The 24,572-nt window shown below is 55.0% G+C and overlaps 6 long non-coding RNA genes across 8 annotated transcripts; 4 read left to right on the top strand and 2 right to left on the bottom strand.

The window, feature by feature from the left end:
• Positions 1 to 772: 772 nt before the first annotated feature.
• On the bottom strand, positions 773 to 2,553 carry LOC128089925 (uncharacterized). 2 transcript variants are annotated; one of them, XR_008210720.1, is made up of 3 exons: positions 2,306 to 2,553; positions 1,869 to 2,151; positions 773 to 920 (listed from the first exon to the last, which is right to left on the bottom strand). It is a non-coding gene; the product is annotated as an uncharacterized LOC128089925 (long non-coding RNA). The 2 variants fall into 2 exon arrangements; XR_008210719.1 differs by lacking the exon at positions 773 to 920 and having other exon boundaries at positions 1,310 to 2,151; positions 2,306 to 2,539.
• Positions 2,554 to 2,567: 14 nt separating this feature from the next.
• Positions 2,568 to 3,010, top strand: LOC128089931 (uncharacterized). The gene is made up of 2 exons (XR_008210727.1): positions 2,568 to 2,802; positions 2,833 to 3,010. It is a non-coding gene; the product is annotated as an uncharacterized LOC128089931 (long non-coding RNA).
• A 4,089-nt stretch (positions 3,011 to 7,099) lies between these two features.
• LOC128089926 (uncharacterized) lies at positions 7,100 to 11,270 on the bottom strand. The gene is made up of 2 exons (XR_008210721.1): positions 11,074 to 11,270; positions 7,100 to 7,239 (listed from the first exon to the last, which is right to left on the bottom strand). It is a non-coding gene; the product is annotated as an uncharacterized LOC128089926 (long non-coding RNA).
• Positions 11,271 to 11,410: 140 nt separating this feature from the next.
• LOC128089928 (uncharacterized) lies at positions 11,411 to 11,824 on the top strand. Its single transcript, XR_008210724.1, has 2 exons — positions 11,411 to 11,616; positions 11,647 to 11,824. It is a non-coding gene; the product is annotated as an uncharacterized LOC128089928 (long non-coding RNA).
• A 4,408-nt stretch (positions 11,825 to 16,232) lies between these two features.
• Positions 16,233 to 18,156, top strand: LOC128089927 (uncharacterized). Of its 2 annotated transcripts, none has more exons than XR_008210723.1 (4): positions 16,233 to 16,330; positions 16,919 to 17,016; positions 17,311 to 17,408; positions 17,997 to 18,156. It is a non-coding gene; the product is annotated as an uncharacterized LOC128089927 (long non-coding RNA). The 2 variants fall into 2 exon arrangements; XR_008210722.1 differs by lacking the exon at positions 16,233 to 16,330 and adding an exon at positions 16,733 to 16,820.
• A 1,879-nt stretch (positions 18,157 to 20,035) lies between these two features.
• Positions 20,036 to 20,453, top strand: LOC128089930 (uncharacterized). The gene is made up of 2 exons (XR_008210726.1): positions 20,036 to 20,245; positions 20,276 to 20,453. It is a non-coding gene; the product is annotated as an uncharacterized LOC128089930 (long non-coding RNA).
• Positions 20,454 to 24,572: the final 4,119 nt, after the last annotated feature.

Genomic DNA, 24,572 nt, shown 5'->3' with positions numbered 1-24,572 from the left:
GTGATGTTCTCTATCCTGCTAAACGCAGCGTTGTGGGAGCCAGCATGTGGTAGAACCCCCCAGTGTCCCCATTCCAGATCTCTGTTCCGCGGGGCCCCACTAAGATTTTGAGACCCTGTTCGTCCCGCAGCTCTTGGCTGAGGATGAGGCTTCCCTGCGTGGTGATGCTTAGCTGGGGGCTGCACACTGGAAGTGCATGAAAATTCTAGTGGTTGGGGGGAGACCAGTTGCTCTGTACCTCCTCCAGCTTGCTTTACGGGACGGAAAGAAGAGCGGAAAATGTCAGGTGAGCAAAATTTTTTATTATCCAGGTGTTCCCGCAGATATGCTACCTGCTTTGTGTTCGCCTTGTATTCCTACAAATCCTTCAATAGCAGAAGAAATAGGGAGGATGATGAAAAAGGTGGACCATAATGCAGAGCTTCCTGTGGACAAAAAAAAAAAAAGGATGCGGGCAGAAAGGAGCCCTCGGCCTGGGGAGGGGACCCAGTACCCCTACTGTGCGGATGGAGCTGGGGTGCCCTCGGCCTTAGGAGGGGACCCCGTGCGTGGAGGTGGGATGGGGCTTAGCTCTGAAGTTTTCAAGGGATCCCGATGCGTGCGGGCGAGGCTGGGGTGCCCTCCTGCGGGGGAGGGGACCCCGTGCGTGGAGGTGGGATGGGGCTTAGCTCTGAAGTTTTCAAGAGATCCCCATGCGTGCTGGCGAGGCTGGGGTGCCCTCCTGCTGGGGAGGGGATCCCGTGCGTGGAGGTGGGATGGGGCTTAGCTCTGAAGTTTTCAAGAGATCCCCATGCGTGCTGGCGAGGCTGGGGTGCCCTCCTGCTGGAGAGGGGACCCCGTGCGTGGAGGTGGGATGGGGCTTAGCTCTGAAGTTTTCAAGAGATCCCCATGCGTGTAGGCAAGGCTGGGGTGCCCTCCGGCTGGAGAGCGGACCCCGTGAGTGGAGGTGGGATGGGGCTTAGCTCTGAAGTTTTCAAGAGATCCCCATGCGTGCAGGCAAGGCTGGGGTGCCCTCCTGCTGGGCAGGGGACCCCGTGAGTGGAGGTGGGATGGGGCTTAGCTCTGAAGTTTTCAAGAGATCCCCATGCGTGCAGGCAAGGCTGGGGTGCCCTCTGGTTGGGGAGGGGACCCCGTGTGTGGAGGTGGGATGGGGCTTAGCCCTCGAGTTTTCGAGGGATCCCCTTGTGTGGGGGGGGAGGCTGGGGTCCCTCCACCTGGTGTCAACGGTTTACTGCCTCTTTGGCCCAGTTCTGTGGCCCATGTCATTGTTTTATGACTTTTGGCTATCAGTATTACACACGGTAACATCTTGTAATGCACTGGGGGTTTTATTTGTAATGCTCAGTTCCAAATATTTGTCCGACAGAGGAGAACTACTTTTCCCCAGGTGGCTGTGCGGTCAGCAAGGAGATATAACTGTATGCAAGGTCACCTCATCCTTCTTCTTTCTATGCTCTTCTTCACCTGCATCAGCTCCAAAGCAATTGAAAACAGCAGCAACAATCCGACGTCGAGCAATGTCGTTTAGCAATCAGCAAAATACAATGAGAGAGATAGAGAGTTTGTCAGGTAGGTAGGTCTTGTCACAACGCTGAGGTGTAGGTGCAGTTCAGTTGAGCAGATGGATAACAGCAGACGGCAAATTGCAAATGGAGAAGTGCAGATGGAATAGAGCAGGCAAAGAAGAAAGATCAGGTGACCTTGCACACAGTTATATCTCCTCGCTGACCGCAAAGCCTCCTTGGGAAATGTAGTTCTCCTCCGTCGGACAAATATTCAGAACTGAGCATTAAAAGTCAAACCCCCAGTGCATTACATGATGTTATGGTGTGGAATACTGATAGCCAAAAGTCATAAAACTGTGACACCTGGGGAGGGGACCCCGTGCGTGGGGAACAGCCCCTGGTGAAGGGGTCTCTCCCCTGAGTGCGTGTCTGTGGTACCTGGTGCTTGTCGCATTTTCAGGCGCTCTGGCTGCTCCGTAGCTGAGGTGGTCTCGCTGCTCTTTGGCTGTGTCTCTGCTAGCCTCTTCTTGCCCGCCTGCTGGCTGCGGCCATGTACACCTATCCGAGGCTGAGCTTCTCCCTGCCCTTGTGCTTTGCCTTCAAGATCTCTTGTTTCACAAGCTCTCTCTGTTCAACTCTGTTATATCTAGGTGGGAAGAAATATAATCACCAGTTATTTTCTTGCAACTTCTGTGGTTCTGCATCTTTCTTTCAGCCCACTCCCTCCCATGTTTATTTTCTGTTAGCTGTCGGTTACAATCTTGCCCGTACTGACAAAATTACGGGTTTACCACACTTACTTTTTCAGGAAGCTGTACGTTTGCAGAAGCTGGCACAGCTTTCCATGAAAAAGAGCGCAGGAGGAGGAACGCGGGACGGAGATTAGGCTCGGCCTGCCCGAGCCGCGCCCCAGCGCCGCGTCTTCTGTCGCTCAACGGCCGAAGCAGACGGGCGGCGACGAAAGCTGCCGGTCGCCTTAATGCCGGAGGCAGTGCCGGCACTCGGGAGGACGGCAGAGCCCGGCGCTGCTCGGCTCGAAGCGCTCCCCGCCCGCCCGGCCCGTTTCCCCACCTGGCAGCGCGGCGTCGGCTCGGCTCCGGGTGCGGCACAAAGCCGTGCTTAGCGGCGTCACGGCAAGCAAGCCGCTAGCAACGGCACGCGTTCCAACGGGCTGCCACCCGCACAGCGCCCGCCCCAGCCGCGCGCCGCCCCGGCAACGGCTTCCTGCCCTCCTCCTCGCGCCTCCTCCTCTGTCTCTCCCGCGGCCGCGGCCGGGGCTGCCCGACGGAGCGGGGAGGTGCGGGCCGGGGCGGAGCGGAGCGGGGAGGTGCGGGGCCGCGGCCGTCGGTACCTCCCGGGGCTCCGTCCGCAGCGCCCATCCGGGCTGCGCCCTTCAAAGCGGCGTCCGGGGCGCCGGCCTGCGGGCACGGCACCGCCATCCCCGGCTGTGGCCGGTTTTGTCCTCCCGTGATATTGGTTTAGCAATAAAGCAACTTGGATGATGACTATTCAAATAGCGTCATTATTCCCTTAGGACAAACCGCGGAAGGACTCTTTGTGGGTCGGGGCTGGACGTGGCCGTGTGAGGCTCTTTCCCAGCCCTAATGGTTCTGTGATTCTACCATTCCTTTTGAAGTGCGGGTTTACTCCTTGAAGTACCAAACTGCAGCTACGGAGAGCGCAGTAACGCTTCTCCGTTCAAGGCTGCTCTTCAAGGATGCCTTTCTGGGAGCACTAGAGCTGTCAGGATCCTTGTATTTCTCACGTCCCTAAACTCTGCATCCCTAAACCTCTGCGTGGAGACTGGGGGAGTAAATCCCCTCCTTCCCCTTCCCGCCCACCGTAAGGGCAGAGCAAGTGATATAGCAGTGTATACTTGCCTTTGTACTGGGCTTGATATACTGAACACACCTTCAGCTTTGTTCACTTGAGTCTACTACTAGCAGTCACTAGCAGCCAGCGCCAGCATCCTGGCCCTGTACTGTTCGTGAGAAAAGTGCAGACTTGATCAATTCCGAAACGTTGCGGTTGAGTATTAAACTGGACTTGGCAGAGGTAGGGGAAATGCTCGCTAAGGGTACCATCTAGTGGTAGTAAGAGGCAAAGACTTACAGAGGCAGCGGATTTCGATTGTGTAAAGCAAATGCCAACCCTATCGAGAAGCTGCTCATCAGCTCGCTCCTGTTCAAATAGATGATGCCACTGAGCAGGACTGGGATGAGATCTCATGCGGCCCGGCATGTCCTAGCTGTGTGGGGTGAGGCCACACGAAGGGAATCCTTGGTCCTGCACTTTGGCCGTAACAACCCCAGGCAGCGCTACAGGTCTGGGGCAGAGTGGCTGCCCCGCAAGAGTGTGTAGAGGAAGCAGAGCTGGGGGTATTGGTCCGTGCTGGGCTGAACGTGAGCCAGCAGTGTGCCCAGGTGGCCGTGAAAGCCAATGGCGTCCTGGCTTGTATCAGAAATAGCATTGCCAGCAGGAGCAGGGAAGTGACCATCCCTCTGTTCTGAGCCCTGCTGAGGCTGCAGCTGGAGTACTGTGCTCGCTTTTGGGCCCCCCACTGCAAGAAAGGCATGGAGGCCCTGGAGCGTGTCCAGAGAAGGGCAGCAAAGCTGGTGAGGGGTCTGGAGCACAAGTCTTACGAGGAGCAGCTCAGGAAGCTGGGATTGCGTAGCCTGGCGGGGAGTCAGGGGAGACCCTATCGCACTCTGCACCTGAAGGGAGGCTGAGGTGAGGTGGGGCTTGGCCTCTTCCTACCTAAAAGCCTTTTCAATATCAGCTGGTTTTCTTCCAACAACACATCAAAGATGTTTCCTGATACTTTTGTGCTTGAGTGTTTGCCTTCCCAGCTGCCACAGTCAAATTTGTGGAAATCCTCACAGGGCACTACAGTGTCATACCTAGAATTTGGGAGTCTGGCCAAGAGTGCCAGAAGAAAAAAGAAAAAAAGAGGAAACTTATAGTAAGATTTCTGTTTGATACAAGCTCCATTGCATACAGACTGTTGAACTCCCTGTAAGTTTTTGCTGAGGATGCCATAATATACCCTCTGTCTTTGACATATAAGGCATATAACTACAGAGTCTGAATTAGTCAGCTTCAGCTAACGACCACAGATCATCATAAAATCATAACCAGTTTCAGCTGCGGTATGCAATGCTGATATGCTTTGTAATGACTTAGGAGAGGAGACATCACCTTCTGCATCATTTGTAGTAGCATAAGGAAAAGGCTGAGGCATTTAATGTGGCCGATTTTTCTTGGTTGTCTTTTTTTTGCTGTTTGTTTGTTTGTTAGCTTTTGCGTTTCAGTCTCAGTTTTTCATAACAGTGAGAGGTTTCAGGCTGCTGAGTCCTCTGAATTTGAAGACCATGACCGGCAGAGCAGTGACTTCCCAACTGTGGCCAGAAATTGTGAAGAAACAGTTGTACGAGCTCAGTGTTCATAAGTCTATAGGGCCTGATGTGATTCATCCTAGAGTGCTGAAGGACTTAATAGATGTTAAAGCTGGACCCTTTCCACCTATTTGCCAAAGGTCGTGGGAGGGCACTGCTGGTTTGAACCTAGATAGTGTTACGCTGATCAAGAATAAGGGAGCAGAGAATGCCCGGAAAACAGACCTGCTGGTCTAAGCTCAGGCCCTGGAAAAGTTAAGGATATTACCTGCTATTGGAAGATACTTAAAGAACAAAGCCTTTATCAGGCATAGTCCACAGGAGTTCATGAAGGGAATGTCCTGCCTTAGTAATCTCATCTCCTGTTAGAAGGTCTCTGGCTTAGTGGATGGGGTGCATTAAACACAGCACAGCCAGCTGCGGCTGGCAATTCTTCTGCTTTATTTAGTGCTGGTGCAACCTCATCTTAAATACTGTGTGCAGTTCTGTGCTCCACAATCTAGAGGGAATGTTACGATACTTGCATGGATGCAAAGGAAGGCATCAAAGCTGGTAAAAGTGCTGGAAGGCATGTGGTGTGAGGAGAAGCTGAAGATGGTCTGGCTGGCTGGTAGGGATGAACGGAGGTAACCTTCTTTGTCTCCAAAACTTTCCAAAGGGAAATGGAGAGGGAGGTGCCATTTACTTCTTCCTTGTCACAGATGCAAGGACACAAAGGAACAGCACAGAGGTATGACATGGGAGGTTCAGAATGGATAGCAGGACAAATTTATTTCTAGTGAAGGTGGTTGAAAACAGGAAGGGGCTTCCTAGTGAGGCAGCTCATGTCCCATGACTGTCAGTGTCCAAGGGACATTTGGACAATGCGCTTATAAATGTGCTTTATCTTTTTGTTAGCTCTCCGGCAGTTAAGTGCATGGTCTTCGTAGGAACCTTCCACCTCCTATCCTATCCTATCCTATCCTATCCTATCCTATCCTATCCTATCCTATCCTATCCTATCCTATCCTATCCATGTTCCTCTACTGTACTGTACTGTACTGTACTGTACTCTACTCTACTCTACTCTACTCTACTCTAGGAAAGAACGTAACAGAGCAGAGATCTATCAGAACCACCCAGGGTCAGAAATGCATCAGAGAGACCTCTTTGGGAAGAGACCAGATGACAACATACAACTAGAAAAGGCCTTTGAGGGCTTCCGCAGCATACTTCTTCACCCTGAAGGTGCCATATGAGGCGACCACTATGGTGACAGTGGTTGTAAGCAAATCTGCAGTCAGAGGTCAAATCATAAATCATGCAACCGTGGTGCATGGGCTGCATCCCCCTGCAGGTAGCTCACAGAGTTCCTCTTCCCGCAGGTCTGGAGCTGCAGTGAGCATAGAAGTGCAGCAAAGCCTTTCCCAGCTCAGCAGCAAGGTGAGCCCTGTCCTTGCATCTCCAGCCTCTGTATGGTGCCCTTTGGAAATAGTTTGTGGCTGAGGCTGGGTGCCAGATAGAGGACAAAAGCACTTCTTGCATCCCTCCTCCTGTGTGTGGGGTGACGGGGTGCCTGGTACCACGTTCCTCTCTGAAGCTGGACCCCCACCCTGCAACTTCCTTCTTGTCTTCCAGCACTGAAGGCACACGCCCACTGCTCTCCAGGAAGATGGAGCGGCTGCAGTGGGAATGGAGAGGAACGGGGAGCAGTGGTGCAGGAGTGCTGGGGTGCAAGTAGCACTTCCTAAAGGCAGTTGGGGTCCTGGTGATGCTTCCTGCTGTGGGGCACCACTCAGCTCCTGCGGGGGTAGAGGCTACCTGGGGACACGGCATCCTGGGGGCAGCTACATCTCCTCCACCGGCAGTGCAGGTGCAGTGATGCAGCTGGGTGCTGCTGCAGGTTGTGAGCAAGAAATGGCAGAAGCTGCACAAGTGTGATGTTCTCTGTCCTGCTAAGAGCAGTGTCGGTGGGACCCGGCACGTGGTGGAACCTTCCACTACCCCCATCCCAGTTCGCTGCTCCCCTGGGCCCTGCGCAGCTCTGGAGCCCCTGCTTCTCCCCCAGCTCTTGGCTGAGGCTGAGGCTTCCCAGGGTGGTGCTACTTATCAGCGGGCAGCCCTTTGGGACTGCATGCATTCTCCCATGGGTGGGGGGAGAGCTGCAGTGCCGTCCCCCATCCAGCCTGCTTTCCGGAGTGCAAACAACAGCAGAACATCTACACTGAGAACAACAATTTATTTCCCAGGTGTTCCGGCAGATATGCTGGCAGCATTGGGCACGGATGGTCTTCTCTAAGTTCCTTAAAGACGAGACAACACGGAGGAAGACGAAAACATCTGACCACGACAAATCCATCCTGTTGAGAAAAAATGAAAGGATATGGGGAGAGGAGTGCCCTCCATACCCCATGCATGCAGGTAAGATGGGGCTTAGCCCTGAAGTTTTCAAGGGATCCCCGTGCGTGCAAGCGAGGCTGGGGTGCCCTCCTGCTGGGAAGGGGACCCCGTGCGTGGAGGTGGGATGGGGCTTAGCTCTGAAGTTTTCAAGAGATCCCCATGCGTGCAGGCAAGGCTGGGGTGCCCTCCGGCTGGAGAGGGGACCCCGTGCGTGGAGGTGGGATGGGGCTTAGCTCTGAAGTTTTCAAGAGATCCCCATGCGTGCTGGCGAGGCTGGGGTGCCCTCCTACTGGAGAGGGGACCCCGTGCGTGGAGGTGAGATGGGGCTTAGCTCTGAAGTTTTCAAGAGATCCCCATGCGTGCTGGCGAGGCTGGGGTGCCCTCCTACTGGAGAGGGACCCCGTGCGTGGAGGTGGGATGGGGCTTAGCTCTGAAGTTTTCAAGAGATCCCCATGCGTGCTGGCGAGGCTGGGGTGCTCTCCTACTGGAGAGGGGACCCCGTGCGTGGAGGTGGGATGGGGCTTAGCTCTGAAGTTTTCAAGAGATCCCCATGCGTGCAAGCAAGGCTGCGGTGTCCTCCTGCTGGGGAGGGGACCCCGTGATTGGAGGTGAGATGGGGCTTAGCTCTGAAGTTTTCAAGAGATCCCCATGCGTGCAGGCAAGGCTGGGGTGCCCTCCTGCTGGAGAGGGGACCCCGTGCGTGGAGGTGGGATGGGGCTTAGCTCTGAAGTTTTCAAGAGATCCCCATGCGTGCAAGCAAGGCTGGTGTGCCCTCCTGCTGGAGAGGGGACCCTGTGTGTGGAGGTGGGATGGGGCTTAGCTCTGAAGTTTTCAGGAGATCCCCATGTGTGCAAGCAAGGCTGGGGTGCCCTCCTGCTGGAGAGGGGACCCCGTGCGTGGAGGTGGGATGGGGCTTAGCTCTGAAGTTTTCAAGAGATCCCCATGCGTGCAAGCGAGGCTGGGGTGCCCTCCTGCTGGAGAGGGGACCCCGTGCGTGGAGGTGGGATGGGGCTTAGCTCTGAAGTTTTCAAGAGATCCCCATGCGTGCTGGCGAGGCTGGGGTGCCCTCCTACTGGAGAGGGGACCCCGTGCGTGGAGGTGAGATGGGGCTTAGCTCTGAAGTTTTCAAGAGATCCCCATGCGTGCTGGCGAGGCTGGGGTGCCCTCCTACTGGAGAGGGGACCCCGTGCGTGGAGGTGGGATGGGGCTTAGCTCTGAAGTTTTCAAGAGATCCCCATGCGTGCTGGCGAGGCTGGGGTGCCCTCCTACTGGAGAGGGGACCCCGTGCGTGGAGGTGGGATGGGGCTTAGCTCTGAAGTTTTCAAGAGATCCCCATGCGTGCTGGCGAGGCTGGGGTGCCCTCTGGCTGGGGAGGGGACCCCGTGCGTGGAGGTGGGATGGGGCTTAGCTCTGAAGTTTTCAAGAGATCCCCATGCGTGCAGGCAAGGCTGGGGTGCCCTCCTGCTTGGGAGGGGACCCCGTGCGTGGAGGTGGGATGGGGCTTAGCTCTGAAGTTTTCAAGAGATCCCCATGCGTGCAGGGAAGGCTGGGGTGCCCTCCTACTGGAGAGGGGAACCCGTGCGTGGAGGTGGGATGGGGCTTAGCTCTGAAGTTTTCAAGAGATCCCCATGCGTGCTGGCAAGGCTGGGGTGCCCTCCTACTGGAGAGGGGACCCCGTGCGTGGAGGTGGGATGGGGCTTAGCTCTGAAGTTTTCAAGAGATCCCCATGCGTGCTGGCGAGGCTGGGGTGCCCTCCTACTGGAGAGGGGACCCCGTGCGTGGAGGTGAGATGGGGCTTAGCTCTGAAGTTTTCAAGAGATCCCCATGCGTGCTGGCGAGGCTGGGGTGCTCTCCTACTGGAGAGGGGACCCCGTGCGTGGAGGTGGGATGGGGCTTAGCTCTGAAGTTTTCAAGAGATCCCCATGCGTGCAAGCAAGGCTGCGGTGTCCTCCTGCTGGGGAGGGGACCCCGTGATTGGAGGTGAGATGGGGCTTAGCTCTGAAGTTTTCAAGAGATCCCCATGCGTGCAGGCAAGGCTGGGGTGCCCTCCTGCTTGGAGAGGGGACCCCGTGCGTGGAGGTGGGATGGGGCTTAGCTCTGAAGTTTTCAAGACATCCCCATGCGTGCAAGCAAGGCTGGTGTGCCCTCCTGCTGGAGAGGGGACCCTGTGTGTGGAGGTGGGATGGGGCTTAGCTCTGAAGTTTTCAGGAGATCCCCATGTGTGCAAGCAAGGCTGGGGTGCCCTCCTGCTGGAGAGGGGACCCCGTGCGTGGAGGTGGGATGGGGCTTAGCTCTGAAGTTTTCAAGAGATCCCCATGCGTGCTGGCGAGGCTGGGGTGCCCTCCTGCTGGAGAGGGGACCCCGTGCGTGGAGGTGGGATGGGGCTTAGCTCTGAAGTTTTCAAGAGATCCCCATGCGTGCTGGCGAGGCTGGGGTGCCCTCCTACTGGAGAGGGGACCCCGTGCGTGGAGGTGAGATGGGGCTTAGCTCTGAAGTTTTCAAGAGATCCCCATGCGTGCTGGCGAGTCTGGGGTGCCCTCCTACTGGAGAGAGGACCCCGTGCGTGGAGGTGGGATGGGGCTTAGCTCTGAAGTTTTCAAGAGATCCCCATGCGTGCAGGCAAGGCCGCGGTGTCCTCCTGCTGGGGAGGGGACCCCGTGATTGGAGGTGAGATGGGGCTTAGCTCTGAAGTTTTCAAGAGATCCCCATGCGTGCAGGCAAGGCTGGGGTGCCCTCCTACTGGAGAGGGGAACCCGTGCGTGGAGGTGGGATGGGGCTTAGCTCTGAAGTTTTCAAGAGATCCCCATGCGTGCAGGCAAGGCTGGGGTGCCCTCCTACTGGAGAGGGGACCCCGTGCGTGGAGGTGGGATGGGGCTTAGCTCTGAAGTTTTCAAGAGATCCCCATGCGTGCAGGCAAGGCTGGGGTGCCCTCCTACTGGAGAGGGGACCCCGTGCGTGGAGGTGGGATGGGGCTTAGCTCTGAAGTTTTCAAGAGATCCCCATGCGTGCAGGCAAGGCTGGGGTGCCCTCCTACTGGAGAGGGGACCCCGTGCGTGGAGGTGAGATGGGGCTTAGCTCTGAAGTTTTCAAGAGATCCCCATGCGTGCTGGCGAGGCTGGGGTGCCCTCCTACTGGAGAGGGGACCCCGTGCGTGGAGGTGAGATGGGGCTTAGCTCTGAAGTTTTCAAGAGATCCCCATGCGTGCTGGCGAGGCTGGGGTGCCCTCCTACTGGAGAGGGGACCCCGTGCGTGGAGGTGAGATGGGGCTTAGCTCTGAAGTTTTCAAGAGATCCCCATGCGTGCAGGCAAGGCCGTGGTGTCCTCCTGCTGGGGAGGGGACCCCGTGCGTGGAGGTGGGATGGGGCTTAGCTCTGAAGTTTTCAAGAGATCCCCATGCGTGCAGGGAAGGCTGGGGTGCCCTCCTACTGGAGAGGGGAACCCGTGCGTGGAGGTGGGATGGGGCTTAGCTCTGAAGTTTTCAAGAGATCCCCATGCGTGCAGGCAAGGCTGGGGTGCCCTCCTACTGGAGAGGGGACCCCGTGCGTGGAGGTGGGATGGGGCTTAGCTCTGAAGTTTTCAAGAGATCCCCATGCGTGCTGGCGAGGCTGGGGTGCCCTCCTGCTGGAGAGGGGACCCCGTGCGTGGAGGTGGGATGGGGCTTAGCTCTGAAGTTTTCAAGAGATCCCCATGCGTGCTGGCGAGGCTGGGGTGCCCTCTGGCTGGGGAGGGGACCCCGTGCGTGGGGAACAGCCCCTGGTGAAGGGGTCTCTCCCCTGAGTGCGTGTCTGTGGTACCTGGTGCTTGTCGCATTTTCAGGCGCTCTGGCTGCTCCGTAGCTGAGGTGGTCTCGCTGCTCTTTGGCTGTGTCTCTGCTAGCCTCTTCTTGCCCGCCTGCTGGCTGCGGCCATGTACACCTATCCGAGGCTGAGCTTCTCCCTGCCCTTGTGCTTTGCCTTCAAGATCTCCTGTTTCACAAGCTCTCTCTTTTCAACTCTGTTATATCTAGGTGGGAAGAAATATAATCACAAGTTATTTTCTTGCAACTTCTGTGGTTCTGCATCTTTCTTTCAGCCCACTCCCTCCCATGTTTATTTCCCCACCTTTTCCCCACCTGGCAGCGCGGCGTCGGCTCGGCTCCGGGTGCGGCACAAAGCCGTGCTTAGCGGCGTCACGGCAAGCAAGCCGCTAGCAACGGCACGCGTTCCAACGGGCTGCCACCCGCACAGCGCCCGCCCCAGCCGCGCGCCGCCCCGGCAACGGCTTCCTGCCCTCCTCCTCGCGCCTCCTCCTCTGTCTCTCCCGCGGCCGCGGCCGGGGCTGCCCGACGGAGCGGGGAGGTGCGGGCCGGGGCGGAGCGGAGCGGGGAGGTGCGGGGCCGCGGCCGTCGGTACCTCCCGGGGCTCCGTCCGCAGCGCCCATCCGGGCTGCGCCCTTCAAAGCGGCGTCCGGGGCGCCGGCCTGCGGGCACGGCACCGCCATCCCCGGCTGTGGCCGGTTTTGTCCTCCCGTGATATTGGTTTAGCAATAAAGCAACTTGGATGATGACTATTCAAATAGCGTCATTATTCCCTTAGGACAAACCGCGGAAGGACTCTTTGTGGGTCGGGGCTGGACGTGGCCGTGTGAGGCTCTTTCCCAGCCCTAATGGCTCTGTGATTCTACCATTCCTTTTGAAGTGCGGGTTTACTCCTTGAAGTACCAAACTGCAGCTACGGAGAGCGCAGTAACGCTTCTCCGTTCAAGGCTGCTCTTCAAGGATGCCTTTCTGGGAGCACTAGAGCTGTCAGGATCCTTGTATTTCTCACGTCCCTAAACTCTGCATCCCTAAACCTCTGCGTGGAGACTGGGGGAGTAAATCCCCTCCTTCCCCTTCCCGCCCACCGTAAGGGCAGAGCAAGTGATATAGCAGTGTATACTTGCCTTTGTACTGGGCTTGATATACTGAACACACCTTCAGCTTTGTTCACTTGAGTCTACTACTAGCAGTCACTAGCAGCCAGCGCCAGCATCCTGGCCCTGTACTGTTCGTGAGAAAAGTGCAGACTTGATCAATTCCGAAACGTTGCGGTTGAGTATTAAACTGGACTTGGCAGAGGTAGGGGAAATGCTCGCTAAGGGTACCATCTAGTGGTAGTAAGAGGCAAAGACTTACAGAGGCAGCGGATTTCGATTGTGTAAAGCAAATGCCAACCCTATCGAGAAGCTGCTCATCAGCTCGCTCCTGTTCAAATAGATGATGCCACTGAGCAGGACTGGGATGAGATCTCATGCGGCCCGGCATGTCCTAGCTGTGTGGGGTGAGGCCACACGAAGGGAATCCTTGGTCCTGCACTTTGGCCGTAACAACCCCAGGCAGCGCTACAGGTCTGGGGCAGAGTGGCTGCCCCGCAAGAGTGTGTAGAGGAAGCAGAGCTGGGGGTATTGGTCCGTGCTGGGCTGAACGTGAGCCAGCAGTGTGCCCAGGTGGCCGTGAAAGCCAATGGCGTCCTGGCTTGTATCAGAAATAGCATTGCCAGCAGGAGCAGGGAAGTGACCATCCCTCTGTTCTGAGCCCTGCTGAGGCTGCAGCTGGAGTACTGTGCTCGCTTTTGGGCCCCCCACTGCAAGAAAGGCATGGAGGCCCTGGAGCGTGTCCAGAGAAGGGCAGCAAAGCTGGTGAGGGGTCTGGAGCACAAGTCTTACGAGGAGCAGCTCAGGAAGCTGGGATTGCGTAGCCTGGCGGGGAGTCAGGGGAGACCCTATCGCACTCTGCACCTGAAGGGAGGCTGAGGTGAGGTGGGGCTTGGCCTCTTCCTACCTAAAAGCCTTTTCAATATCAGCTGGTTTTCTTCCAACAACACATCAAAGATGTTTCCTGATACTTTTGTGCTTGAGTGTTTGCCTTCCCAGCTGCCACAGTCAAATTTGTGGAAATCCTCACAGGGCACTACAGTGTCATACCTAGAATTTGGGAGTCTGGCCAAGAGTGCCAGAAGAAAAAAGAAAAAAAGAGGAAACTTATAGTAAGATTTCTGTTTGATACAAGCTCCATTGCATACAGACTGTTGAACTCCCTGTAAGTTTTTGCTGAGGATGCCATAATATACCCTCTGTCTTTGACATATAAGGCATATAACTACAGAGTCTGAATTAGTCAGCTTCAGCTAACGACCACAGATCATCATAAAATCATAACCAGTTTCAGCTGCGGTATGCAATGCTGATATGCTTTGTAATGACTTAGGAGAGGAGACATCACCTTCTGCATCATTTGTAGTAGCATAAGGAAAAGGCTGAGGCATTTAATGTGGCCGATTTTTCTTGGTTGTCTTTTTTTTGCTGTTTGTTTGTTTGTTAGCTTTTGCGTTTCAGTCTCAGTTTTTCATAACAGTGAGAGGTTTCAGGCTGCTGAGTCCTCTGAATTTGAAGACCATGACCGGCAGAGCAGTGACTTCCCAACTGTGGCCAGAAATTGTGAAGAAACAGTTGTACGAGCTCAGTGTTCATAAGTCTATAGGGCCTGATGTGATTCATCCTAGAGTGCTGAAGGACTTAATAGATGTTAAAGCTGGACCCTTTCCACCTATTTGCCAAAGGTCGTGGGAGGGCACTGCTGGTTTGAACCTAGATAGTGTTACGCTGATCAAGAATAAGGGAGCAGAGAATGCCCGGAAAACAGACCTGCTGGTCTAAGCTCAGGCCCTGGAAAAGTTAAGGATATTACCTGCTATTGGAAGATACTTAAAGAACAAAGCCTTTATCAGGCATAGTCCACAGGAGTTCATGAAGGGAATGTCCTGCCTTAGTAATCTCATCTCCTATTAGAAGGTCTCTGGCTTAGTGGATGGGGTGCATTAAACACAGCACAGCCAGCTGCGGCTGGCAATTCTTCTGCTTTATTTAGTGCTGGTGCAACCTCATCTTAAATACTGTGTGCAGTTCTGTGCTCCACAATCTAGAGGGAATGTTACGATACTTGCATGGATGCAAAGGAAGGCATCAAAGCTGGTAAAAGTGCTGGAAGGCATGTGGTGTGAGGAGAAGCTGAAGATGGTCTGGCTGGCTGGTAGGGATGAACGGAGGTAACCTTCTTTGTCTCCAAAACTTTCCAAAGGGAAATGGAGAGGGAGGTGCCATTTACTTCTTCCTTGTCACAGATGCAAGGACACAAAGGAACAGCACAGAGGTATGACATGGGAGGTTCAGAATGGATAGCAGGACAAATTTATTTCTAGTGAAGGTGGTTGAAAACAGGAAGGGGCTTCCTAGTGAGGCAGCTCATGTCCCATGACTGTCAGTGTCCAAGGGACATTTGGACAATGCGCTTATAAATGTGCTTTATCTTTTTGTTAGCTCTCCGGCAGTTAAGTGCATGGTCTTCGTAGGAACCTTCCACCTCCTATCCTATCCTATCCTATCCTATCCTATCCTATCCTATCCTATCCTATCCTATCCTATCCTATCCTATCCTATCCTATCCTATCCTATCCATGTTCCTCTACTGTACTGTACTGTACTGTACTGTACTCTACTCTACTCTACTCTACTCTACTCTAGGAAAGAACGTAACAGAGCAGAGATCTATCAGAACCACCCAGGGTCAGAAATGCATCAGAGAGACCTCTTTGGGAAGAGACCAGATGACAACATACAACTAGAAAAGGCCTTTGAGGGCTTCCGCAGCATACTTCTTCACCCTGAAGGTGCCATATGAGGCGACCACTATGGTGACAGTGGTTGTAAGCAAATCTGCAGTCAGAGGTCAAATCATAAATCATGCAACCGTGGTGCATGGGCTGCATCCCCCTGCAGGTAGCTCACAGAGTTCCTCTTCCCGCAGGTCTGGAGCTGCAGTGAGCATAGAAGTGCAGCAAAGCCTTTCCCAGCTCAGCAGCAAGGTGAGCCCTGTCCTTGCATCTCCAGCCTCTGTATGGTGCCCTTTGGAAATAGTTTGTGGCTGAGGCTGGGTGCCAGATAGAGGACAAAAGCACTTCTTGCATCCCTCCTCCTGTGTGTGGGGTGACAGGGTGCCTGGTACCACGTTCCTCTCTGAAGCTGGACCCCCACCCTGCAACTTCCTTCTTGTCTTCCAGCACTGAAGGCACACGCCCACTGCTCTCCAGGAAGATGGAGCGGCTGCAGTGGGAATGGAGAGGAACGGGGAGCAGTGGTGCAGGAGTGCTGGGGTGCAAGTAGCACTTCCTAAAGGCAGTTGGGGTCGTGGTGATGCTTCCTGCTGTGGGGCACCACTCAGCTCCTGCGGGGGTAGAGGCTACCTGGGGACACGGCATCCTGGGGGCAGCTACATCTCCTCCACCGGCAGTGCAGGTGCAGTGATGCAGCTGGGTGCTGCTGCAGGTTGTGAGCAAGAAATGGCAGAAGCTGCACAAGTGTGATGTTCTCTGTCCTGCTAAGAGCAGTGTCGGTGGGACCCGGCACGTGGTGGAACCTTCCACTACCCCCATCCCAGTTCGCTGCTCCCCTGGGCCCTGCGCAGCTCTGGAGCCCCTGCTTCTCCCCCAGCTCTTGGCTGAGGCTGAGGCTTCCCAGGGTGGTGCTACTTATCAGCGGGCAGCCCTTTGGGACTGCATGCATTCTCCCATGGGTGGGGGGAGAGCTGCAGTGCCGTCCCCCATCCAGCCTGCTTTCCGGAGTGCAAACAACAGCAGAACATCTACACTGAGAACAACAATTTATTTCCCAGGTGTTCCGGCAGATATGCTGGCAGCATTGGGCACGGATGGTCTTCTCTAAGTTCCTTAAAGACGAGACAACACGGAGGAAGACGAAAACGTCTGACCACGACAAATCCATCCTGTTGAGAAAAAATGAAAGGATATGGGGAGAGGAGTGCCCTCCATACCCCATGCATGCAGGTAAGATGGGGCTTAGCCCTGAAGTTTTCAAGGGATCCCCGTGCGTGCAAGCGAGGCTGGGGTGCCCTCCTGCTGGAAAGGGGACCCCGTGCGTGGAGGTGGGATGGGGCTTAGCTCTGAAGTTTTCAAGAGATCCCCATGCGTGCAGGCAAGGCTGGGGTGCCCTCCTGCTGGAGAGGGGACCCCGTGCGTGGAGGTGAGATGGGGCTTAGCTCTGAAGTTTTCAAGAGATCCCCATGCGTGCTGGCGAGGCTGGGGTGCCCTCCTGCTGGAGAGGGGACCCCGTGCGTGGAGGTGAGATGGGGCTTAGCTCTGAAGTTTTCAAGAGATCCCCATGCGTGCTGGCGAGGCTGGGGTGCCCTCCAACTGGAGAGGGGACCCCGTGCGTGGAGGTGGGATGGGGCTTAGCTCTGAAGTTTTCAAGAGATCCCCATGCGTGCAGGCAAGGCTGGGGTGTCCTCCTGCTGGGGAGGGGACCCCGTGATTGGAGGTGAGATGGGGCTTAGCTCTGAAGTTTTCAAGAGATCCCCATGCGTGCTGGCGAGGCTGGGGTGCCCTCCTGCTGGAGAGGGGACCCCGTGCGTGGAGGTGGGATGGGGCTTAGCTCTGAAGTTTTCAAGAGATCCCCATGTGTGCAGGAAAGGCTGGGGTGCCCTCTGGCTGGGGAGGGGACCCCGTGCGTGGAGGTGGGATGGGGCTTAGCTCTGAAGTTTTCAAGAGATCCCCATGCGTGCTGGCGAGGCTGGGGTGCCCTCCTGCTGGGGAGGGGACCCCGTGATTGGAGGTGAGATGGGGCTTAGCTCTGAAGTTTTCAAGAGATCCCCATGCGTGCAGGCAAGGCTGGGGTGCCCTCCTGCTGGAGAGGGGACCCCGTGCGTGGAGGTGGGATGGGGCTTAGCTCTGAAGTTTTCAAGAGATCCCCATGCGTGCAGGCAAGGCTGGGGTGCCCTCCTACTGGAGAGGGGAACCCGTGCGTGGAGGTGGGATGGGGCTTAGCTCTGAAGTTTTCAAGAGATCCCCATGTGTGCAGGAAAGGCTGGGGTGCCCTCTGGCTGGGGAGGGGACCCTGTGCGTGGAGGTGGGATGGGGCTTAGCTCTGAAGTTTTCAAGAGATCCCCATGCATGCAGGCGAGGCTGGGGTGCCCTCCTGCTGGAGAGGGGACCCCGTGCGTGGAGGTGAGATGGGGCTTAGCTCTGAAGTTTTCAAGAGATCCCCATGCGTGCAAGCAAGGCTGGGGTGCCCTCCTGCTGGGGAGGGGACCCCGTGCGTGGAGGTGGGATGGGGCTTAGCTCTGAAGTTTTCAAGAGATCCCCATGCATGCAGGCAAGGCTGGGGTGCCCTCTGGTTGGGGAGGGGACCCCGTGCGTGGAGGTGAGATGGGGCTTAGCTCTGAAGTTTTCAAGAGATCCCCATGCGTGCAAGCAAGGCTGGGGTGCCCTCCTGCTGGAGAGGGGACCCCGTGCGTGGATGTGAGATGGGGCTTAGCTCTGAAGTTTTCAAGAGATCCCCATGCGTGCTGGCGAGGCTGGGGTGCCCTCCTGCTGGAGAGGGGACCCCGTGCGTGGAGGTGAGATGGGGCTTAGCTCTGAAGTTTTCAAGAGATCCCCATGCGTGCTGGCGAGGCTGGGGTGCCCTCCTACTGGAGAGAGGACCCCGTGCGTGGAGGTGGGATGGGGCTTAGCTCTGAAGTTTTCAAGAGATCCCCATGCGTGCTGGCGAGGCTGGGGTGCCCTCCTACTGGAGAGGGGACCCCGTGCGTGGAGGTGGGATGGGGCTTAGCTCTGAAGTTTTCAAGAGATCCCCATGGGTGCAGGCAAGGCTGGGGTGTCCTCCTGCTGGGGAGGGGACCCCGTGATTGGAGGTGAGATGGGGCTTAGCTCTGAAGTTTTCAAGAGATCCCCATGCGTGCAGGCAAGGCTGGGGTGCCCTCCTGCTGGAGAGGGGACCCCGTGCGTGGAGGTGGGATGGGGCTTAGCTCTGAAGTTTTCAAGAGATCCCCATGCGTGCAGGCAAGGCTGGGGTGCCCTCCTACTGGAGAGGGGAACCCGTGCGTGGAGGTGGGATGGGGCTTAGCTCTGAAGTTTTCAAGAGATCCCCATGCGTGCTGGCGAGGCTGGGGTGCCCTCCTACTGGAGAGGGGACCCCGTGCGTGGAGGTGGGATGGGGCTTAGCTCTGAAGTTTTCAAGAGATCCCCATGCGTGCTGGCGAGGCTGGGGTGCCCTCCTGCTGGAGAGGGGACCCCGTGCGTGGAGGTGGGATGGGGCTTAGCTCTGAAGTTTTCAAGAGATCCCCATGCGTGCAGGCAAGGCTGGGGTGCCCTCCTGCTGGAGAGGGGACCCCGTGCGTGGAGGTGGGATGGGGCTTAGCTCTGAAGTTTTCAAGAGATCCCCATGCGTGCAGGCAAGGCTGGGGTGCCCTCTGGTTGGGGAGGGGACCCCGTGCTTGGAGGTGGGATGGGGCTTAGCCCTCGAGTTTTCGAGGGATCCCCTTGTGTGGGGGGGGAGGCTGGGGTCCCTCCACCTGGTGTCAACGGTTTACTGCCTCTTTGGCCCAGTTCTGTGGCCCATGTCATTGTTTTATGACTTTTGGCTATCAGTATTACACACGGTTACATCGTGTAATGCACTGGGGGTTTTATTTGTAATGCTCAGTTCCAAATATTTGTCCGACAGAGGAGAACTACTTTTCCCCAGGTGGCTATGCGGTCAGCAAGGAGATATAACTGTATGCAAGGTCACCTCATCCTTCTTCTTTCTATGCTCTTCTTCACCTGCATCAGCTCCAAAGCAATTGAAAACAGCAGCAACAATCCGATGTCGAGCAATGTCGTTTAGCAATCAGCAAAATACAATGAGAGAGATAGAGAGTTTGTCAGGTAGGTAGGTCTTGTCACAACGCTGAGGTGTAGGTCCAGTTCAGTTGAGCAGATGGATAACAGCAGACGGCAAATTGCAAATGGAGAAGTGCAGATGGAATAGAGCAGGCAAAGAAGAAAGATCAGGTGACCTTGCACACAGTTATATCTCCTCGCTGACCGCAAAGCCTCCTTGGGAAATGTAGTTCTTCTCCGTTGGACAAATATTCAGAACTGAGCATTAAAAGTGAAACCCCCAGTGCATTACATGATGTTATGGTGTGGAATACTGACAGCCAAAAGTCATAAAACTGTGACACCTGGGGAGGGGACCCCGTGCGTGGGGAACAGCCCCTGGTGAAGGGGTCTCTCCCCTGAGTGCGTGTCTGTGGTACCTGGTGCTTGTCGCATTTTCAGGCGCTCTGGCTGCTCCGTAGCTGAGGTGGTCTCGCTGCTCTTTGGCCTGTGTCTCTGCTAGCCTCTTCTTGCCCGCCTGCTGGCTGCGGCCATGTACACCTATCCGAGGCTGAGCTTCTCCCTGCCCTTGTGCTTTGCCTTCAAGATCTCTTGTTTCACAAGCTCTCTCTGTTCAACTCTGTTATATCTAGGTGGGAAGAAATATAATCACCAGTTATTTTCTTGCAACTTCTGTGGTTCTGCATCTTTCTTTCAGCCCACTCCCTCCCATGTTTATTTTCTGTTAGCTGTCGGTTACAATCTTGCCCGTACTGACAAAATTACGGGTTTACCACACTTACTTTTTCAGGAAGCTGTACGTTTGCAGAAGCTGGCACAGCTTTCCATGAAAAAGAGCGCAGGAGGAGGAACGCGGGACGGAGATTAGGCTCGGCCTGCCCGAGCCGCGCCCCAGCGCCGCGTCTTCTGTCGCTCAACGGCCGAAGCAGACGGGCGGCGACGAAAGCTGCCGGTCGCCTTAATGCCGGAGGCAGTGCCGGCACTCGGGAGGACGGCAGAGCCCGGCGCTGCTCGGCTCGAAGCGCTCCCCGCCCGCCCGGCCCGTTTCCCCACCTGGCAGCGCGGCGTCGGCTCGGCTCCGGGTGAAGCAGGCAGCCGTGCTTAGCGGCGTCACGGCAAGCAAGCCGCTGGCAACGGCACGCGTTCCAACGGGCTGCCACCCGCACAGCGCCCGCCCCAGCCGCGCGCCGCCCCGGCAACGGCTTCCTGCCCTCCTCCTCGCGCCTCCTCCTCTGTCTCTCCCGCGGCCGCGGCCGGGGCTGCCCGACGGAGCGGGGAGGTGCGGGCCGGGGCGGAGCGGAGCGGGGAGGTGCGGGGCCGCGGCCGTCGGTACCTCCCGGGGCTCCGTCCGCAGCGCCCATCCGGGCTGCGCCCTTCAAAGCGGCGTCCGGGGCGCCGGCCTGCGGGCACGGCACCGCCATCCCCGGCTGTGGCCGGTTTTGTCCTCCCGTGATATTGGTTTAGCAATAAAGCAACTTGGATGATGACTATTCAAATAGCGTCATTATTCCCTTAGGACAAACCGCGGAAGGACTCTTTGTGGGTCGGGGCTGGACGTGGCCGTGTGAGGCTCTTTCCCAGCCCTAACGGTTCTGTGATTCTACCATTCCTTTTGAAGTGCGGGTTTACTCCTTGAAGTACCAAACTGCAGCTACGGAGAGCGCAGTAACGCTTCTCCGTTCAAGGCTGCTCTTCAAGGATGCCTTTCTGGGAGCACTAGAGCTGTCAGGATCCTTGTATTTCTCACGTCCCTAAACTCTGCATCCCTAAACCTCTGCGTGGAGACTGGGGGAGTAAATCCCCTCCTTCCCCTTCCCGCCCACCGTAAGGGCAGAGCAAGTGATATAGCAGTGTATACTTGCCTTTGTACTGGGCTTGATATACTGAACACACCTTCAGCTTTGTTCACTTGAGTCTACTACTAGCAGTCACTAGCAGCCAGCGCCAGCATCCTGGCCCTGTACTGTTCGTGAGAAAAGTGCAGACCTGATCAATTCCGAAACGTTGCGGTTGAGTATTAAACTGGACTTGGCAGAGGTAGGGGAAATGCTCGCTAAGGGTACCATCTAGTGGTAGTAAGAGGCAAAGACTTACAGAGGCAGCGGATTTCGATTGTGTAAAGCAAATGCCAACCCTATCGAGAAGCTGCTCATCAGCTCGCTCCTGTTCAAATAGATGATGCCACTGAGCAGGACTGGGATGAGATCTCATGCGGCCCGGCATGTCCTAGCTGTGTGGGGTGAGGCCACACGAAGGGAATCCTTGGTCCTGCACTTTGGCCGTAACAACCCCAGGCAGCGCTACAGGTCTGGGGCAGAGTGGCTGCCCCGCAAGAGTGTGTAGAGGAAGCAGAGCTGGGGGTATTGGTCCGTGCTGGGCTGAACGTGAGCCAGCAGTGTGCCCAGGTGGCCGTGAAAGCCAATGGCGTCCTGGCTTGTATCAGAAATAGCATTGCCAGCAGGAGCAGGGAAGTGACCATCCCTCTGTTCTGAGCCCTGCTGAGGCTGCAGCTGGAGTACTGTGCTCGCTTTTGGGCCCCCCACTGCAAGAAAGGCATGGAGGCCCTGGAGCGTGTCCAGAGAAGGGCAGCAAAGCTGGTGAGGGGTCTGGAGCACAAGTCTTACGAGGAGCAGCTCAGGAAGCTGGGATTGCGTAGCCTGGAGGGGAGTCAGGGGAGACCCTATCGCACTCTGCACCTGAAGGGAGGCTGAGGTGAGGTGGGGCTTGGCCTCTTCCTACCTAAAAGCCTTTTCAATATCAGCTGGTTTTCTTCCAACAACACATCAAAGATGTTTCCTGATACTTTTGTGCTTGAGTGTTTGCCTTCCCAGCTGCCACAGTCAAATTTGTGGAAATCCTCACAGGGCACTACAGTGTCATACCTAGAATTTGGGAGTCTGGCCAAGAGTGCCAGAAGAAAAAAGAAAAAAAGAGGAAACTTATAGTAAGATTTCTGTTTGATACAAGCTCCATTGCATACAGACTGTTGAACTCCCTGTAAGTTTTTGCTGAGGATGCCATAATATACCCTCTGTCTCTACTTCACACCAAGGCTGCTTTGCACTTTGCAAGGGAGATTTTGTCAGTCAAAGACAGGCAGTTCGTCCAGGGGTGGTGCCCTCCAGTGATTCCAGCTCGGCAGCCACAGGTTGGATTACTCCGCCTTCTCTCTGTTTTCTCTCAAACAGCACACACTGATTTGACCAGGCGACAAACAAGGAACTACTGGTGATGTTCACACACAAAGCAAAAGGAGGACATGGTACAAAGAAGGTAAGGAGAGGAGGTTAATGCACGCAGGGAGGTGTTCAAGCATGGGAAACAAACGTTTCTTGGCAATGACAGCTTTTAAACAGGACAAAGACTTGCTTGTGGTGTATCTTGCTTTCATTTAAAACCTCCTTCATCCGGAATGCTGTGAACCCAATGGGTGTATGCTCTCACTTAGAGTCAGGGTCTTGTATCGACATCAGATACAACATCAACATCAGCTCTACTATTAAATTAACCACTCACAGATCAAAGCAAGATTTTCATGCTATGGTTTCAAACTGTGGTTTGTTAAAGTGGAAGGAGGTACGCAGAGTGGAAATGGACATGATCTAAGCTAACCACTTTTTCCCTAGTTTCTCTAGTGAACCATTCATGACAGAAGTTGAAGAAAAATGCCTGTCAACCATGCTTGTTTTGGAGTAGGAGATACGTGTACCCACCCATATAAACACAGCCTCAATATTAAGCTATCTGTACACGTCAGCATTTGTGTGGACTGTTCTGCAGGTAGCTTTTTAGTGAATTTGAAAGATAACTGACTATTTCAGGTCTCCACTCACAGCTTCCCCACTGCCCAGGAGAATGTGAGTTTTCTGTATATCAATATAGTGATTGGTATTAGAAAACTAGAACTAGGCTTATTAAATCAAGGATAGACAAGTGGAAGAGAAGCTCTAAATCTCAGATTCAGAGCCAGTTTCCTGGAGCTGACTGCAGATGGAGCAGGGTCATAGAAGCTAGAAGCCAGGATGATGAAATTCAAGAACTTCTTGACAATATAATGCTGCTCTCTCACAAAGCTGGGCCCAGGCTTATCAAATGGCAGTCAGAGGAGGACAAGCGGGGGGATATCTCCCTACTATCACACAAGGAGGAGGCAGAACAGTCTACCTTTTTTACAACTGGTACTTTTTTACGCTTCTTTGTCTTTCTGAAAGTCTTACCCTCACACAGACACTGGGCACAATAATCCATGCAGGCAGAGGGAGGAAGAGATCTTAAAAACAGGGTGGATATGGAGTCAGGGAAAAGGATATTCCACATTATACCTGGAGCACAAGTCATCGTGATGTAGGTGATGAGTAATGCAAAACCAAGGAGAGTACTGAGAAGAAGGGCGCACAGAAGTAGGCTTTTCTCCCGAAGACATCCTTCTTTCTTTGTACCTGTTCCCAGCTCCTGGTCACTGGTCTGTAGAGAGAAAAATGAAATGTGCAGAAAAAAAGGAAGAAAAGACAACTCATTACATTTAGCACTGGCCATATGCTATGCCTTCTCCCTAAGCTACTAGAAACTCACTATTGACTAGTGCCAGAAGGCTAACAGGAGGCCCAGTCCACTCCCATAGGCTTTGCTTCACGCCCTTTGTTTCCCATTCTCTTCCAAATACAGCAGGTTCCACAGTGCTATGAAATCTGCACCTAAGAACCAGCTTGCCATGAGGAGGCATGTCCTTTCCTAGCTTCTGTTGGTTTACGGAATCACCTTGAATACGCCTCCTGAAGAGACCAAAGCCTATTTGGAGCCCATAAAGCCGATTACAGGATGGTCTGGACTAGTGGTTCTTTATTCTGTTAGTGTGATAATTTGAGTGAACCACAGAATTGCAGGAGCTGGAAGGGACCTCCAGAGATCGTCAAGTCCAACCTCCCTGCCAAGCAGGCCCCCTACAACAGGCTGCACAGGAAAGGTGTCCAGGTGGGTCCTGAATGTCTCCAGAGGAGAATCCACAATCCTCCTGGACAGCCTGTTGAGCACTAATTTCAGATATCTCCTCAAGAAATAGCTCCTGCATCCCAATCAAAAAATCAGAGTATTGTTTGTGTTGGAAGGGACCCTTCAAGGTCATCTGGTCCAGATCCCCTGCAATAAACATAGAGGTCTACAGCTAGACCAAGTTGCTCAGCCTGATGTTGAATGTACCCACGGACAAGACATCCCCACATCTTTGGGCAATCAGTTCCTGTGCTTCGCTACACTTAACACCAAAAACTTCTAAACCTCAATATACAATATAAATGTCCCCTCTTTTAGTATGAAACCATTTCCCCTTGCTCTGCCACAACAGAACTGCTGAAGAGTCTGTCCCCTTCTTTCCTATTGCCCCAGTTTAGATACTGAAAGGGCGCTAGCAGATCTCCCGGGAGTCTTCTCTTTTCCAGGCTGAACAGCCCCAGCTCTTTCATCCTGTCCTCATAGGGGAGGTTCTATCCCTAGCATCACATCTGTGGTCCTCCTCTGGAGGCACCTCAACAGATCCATGTCTCTCTTTTAATGAAGTCCCTGTAGGGGAGTTCAAATCATAGGATCATAGAATCCTAGAAACCTAGAAT

This window comes from Tympanuchus pallidicinctus, unplaced genomic scaffold (assembly GCF_026119805.1).
Source record: "Tympanuchus pallidicinctus isolate F22 unplaced genomic scaffold, pur_lepc_1.0 scaffold40, whole genome shotgun sequence".
In the NCBI taxonomy this organism is placed as follows: domain Eukaryota; kingdom Metazoa; phylum Chordata; class Aves; order Galliformes; family Phasianidae; genus Tympanuchus; species Tympanuchus pallidicinctus.
This window is presented reverse-complemented; position numbering and strand designations above follow the sequence as displayed.